The following is a 3,089-nucleotide window of genomic DNA, read 5'->3' on the forward strand; positions in this document are numbered from 1 at the left end:
TGATAGTAAGGTTCATACTAGATTTGGATTACTGCGCAGAAACAGATTTCTTTGCTGTCACGAATCTGGGCAAAATTCTCTGTAGGTAACTCAGAAAATTATGCCAATTTACGTGAGTGATCCTCAGATATGTACGCAACTTTCATTAAATTTGAGCATTTTCATTTGAGCAAGTCTGGTGCCTCAATAAAATTCGTCAATACGAACTGTTCTGTTTTTAACAGATTCTGCCTTTTATTTCGCATTGCCAGTTTTGATATGTTCGATGGATATTTCGATTCTATTGACTTTCAGTAGCTTTGTACAATGTCCAGAAGTGTTAAGAATGAGTATGTCACCTCTGAACATGTATATTTTGATTGTGCACTAACCCTCTAATGAGTTGTTTTGAGTTTGGTGTGGAGGAAGTTTTCAAGGATCAAGAGAGGGAGATGATACAACATGATCAAGGAGAGTGAAAGCTCTAAGCTTGGGGATGCCCCGGTGGTTCACCCCTACATATATCAAGAAGACTCAAGCGTCTAAGCTTGGGGATGCCCAAGGCATCCCCTTCTTCATCAACAACATTATCAGGTTCCTCCCCTGAAACTATATTTTTATTCCATCACATCTTATGTGCTTTGCTTGGAGCGTCGGTTTGTCTTTATTTTTTGTTTTTTTTTGAATAAAATGGATCCTAGCATTCTTTGTGTGGGAGAGAGACACGCTCCGCTTTAGCATATGGACAAGTATGTCCTTAGGCTCTACTAATAATATTCATGGCGAAGTTTCTTCTTCGTTAAATAGTTATATGGTTGGAATTGGAAAATGATACATGTAGTAATTGCTAAAATGTCTTGGGTAATGTGATACTTGGCAATTGTTGTGCTCATGTTTAAGCTCTTCAATCATATACTTTGCACCTATTAATGAAGAAATACATAGAGCATGCTAAAATTTGGTTTGCATAATTGGTCTCTCTAAGGTCTAGATAATTTCTAGTATTGAGTTTGAACAACAAGGAAGACGGTGTAGAGTCCTATAATGTTTACAATATGTATTTTATGTGAGTTTTGCTGCACCGGTTCATCCTTGTGTTTGTTTCAAATAGCCTTGCTAGCCTAAACCTTGTATCGAGAGGGAATACTTCTCATGCATCCAAAATACTTGAGCCAACCACTATGCCATTTGTGTCCACCATACCTACCTACTACATGGTATTTCTCCGCCATTCCAAAGTAAATTGCTTGAGTGCTACCTTTAAAATTTCTATTTCTCTACCTTTACAATATATAGCTCATGGGACAAATATCCTAAAAACTATTGTGGTATTGAATATGTATTTATGCACTTTATCTCTTATTAAGTTGCTTGTTGTGCGATAACCATGTTCCTGGGGACGCCATCAACTACTCTTTGTTGAATATCATGTGAGTTGCTATGCATGTTCGTCTTGTCTGAAGTAAGGGAGATTTACCACCTTTATGGTTAGATCATGCATGTTGTTAGAGAAGAACATTGGGCCGCTAACTAAAGCCATGATCCATGGTGGAAGTTTCAGTTTTGGACATATATCCTCAATCTCATATGAGAAAATTAATTGTTGCTACATGCTTATGCATAAAAGAGGAGTCCATTATCTGTTGTCTATGTTGTCCCGGTATGGATGTCTAAGTTGAGAATAATCAATAGCGAGAAATCCGATGCGAGCTTTCTCCTTAGACCTTTGTACAGGCGGCATAGAGGTACCCCTTTGTGACACTTGGTTAAAACATGTGCATTGCGATAATCCCGGTAATCCAAGCTAATTAGGACAAGGTGCGGGCACTATTAGTATACTATGCATGAGGCTTGCAACTTGTAAGATATAATTTACATGACACATATGCTTTATTACTACCGTTGACAAAATTGTTTCTTGTTTTCAAAATCAAAGCTTTAGCACAAATATAGCAATCGATGCTTTCCTCTTTGAAGGACCATTCTTTTTACTTTTATTGTTGAGTCAGTTCACCTATTTCTCTCCACCTCAAGAAGCAAACACTTGTGTGAACTGTGCATTGATTCCTACATACTTGCATATTGCACTTGTTATATTACTTTACATTGACAATGTCCATGAGATATACATGTTATAAGTTGAAAGCAACCGCTGAAACTTAATCTTCCTTTGTGTTGCTTCAATACCTTTACTTTGAATTATTGCTTTATGAGTTAACTTTTATGCAAGACTTATTGATGCTTGTCTTGAAGTACTATTCATGAAAAATCTTTGCTATATGATTCACTTGTTTACTCATGTCATTTACATTGTTTTGATCGCTGCATTCATTACATATGCTTACAATAGTATGATCAAGGTTATGATGGCATGTCACTCCAGAAATTATCTTTGTTTATCGTTTACCTGCTCGGGACGAGCAGAAACTAAGCTTGGGGATGCTGATACGTCTCCGACGTATCGATAATTTCTTATGTTCCATGCCACATTATTGATGATATCTACATGTTTTATGCACACTTTATGTCATATTCTTGCATTTTCTGGAACTAACCTATTAACAAGATGCCGAAGTGCCAGTTGCTATTTTCTGCTGTTTTTGGTTTCAGAAATCCTAGTAAGGAAATATTCTCGGAATTGGACGAAATCAACGCCCAGGATCCTATTTTGCCACGAAGCTTCCAGAAGACCGAAGAGTCAACGAAGTGGGGCCACGAGGTGGCCAGGAGGGTAGGCGGCGCGGCCCCACCCTTGGCCGCACCGACCTGTCTCCTGGGCCCCTCGCGACGCCCCCTGACCTACCCTTCCGCCTACAAATAGCCTTCGTCGCGAAACCCCCGATGCGAGAGCCACGATACGGAAAACCTTCCAGAGACGCCGCCGCCGCCAATCCCATCTCGGGGGATTCAGGAGATCGCCTCCGGCACCCTGCCGGGGAGGGGAATCATCTCCCGGAGGACTCTACGCCGCCATGGTCGCCTCCGGAGTGATGTGTGAGTAGTCTACCCCTGGACTATGGGTCCATAGTAGTAGCTAGATGGTTGTCTTCTCCTCATTGTGCTTAATTGTCGGGTCTTGTGAGCTGCCGAACATGATCAAGATCGTCTAT

This window comes from Lolium perenne, chromosome 3 (genome assembly GCF_019359855.2).
Source record: "Lolium perenne isolate Kyuss_39 chromosome 3, Kyuss_2.0, whole genome shotgun sequence".
Lineage (NCBI taxonomy): Eukaryota > Viridiplantae > Streptophyta > Magnoliopsida > Poales > Poaceae > Lolium > Lolium perenne.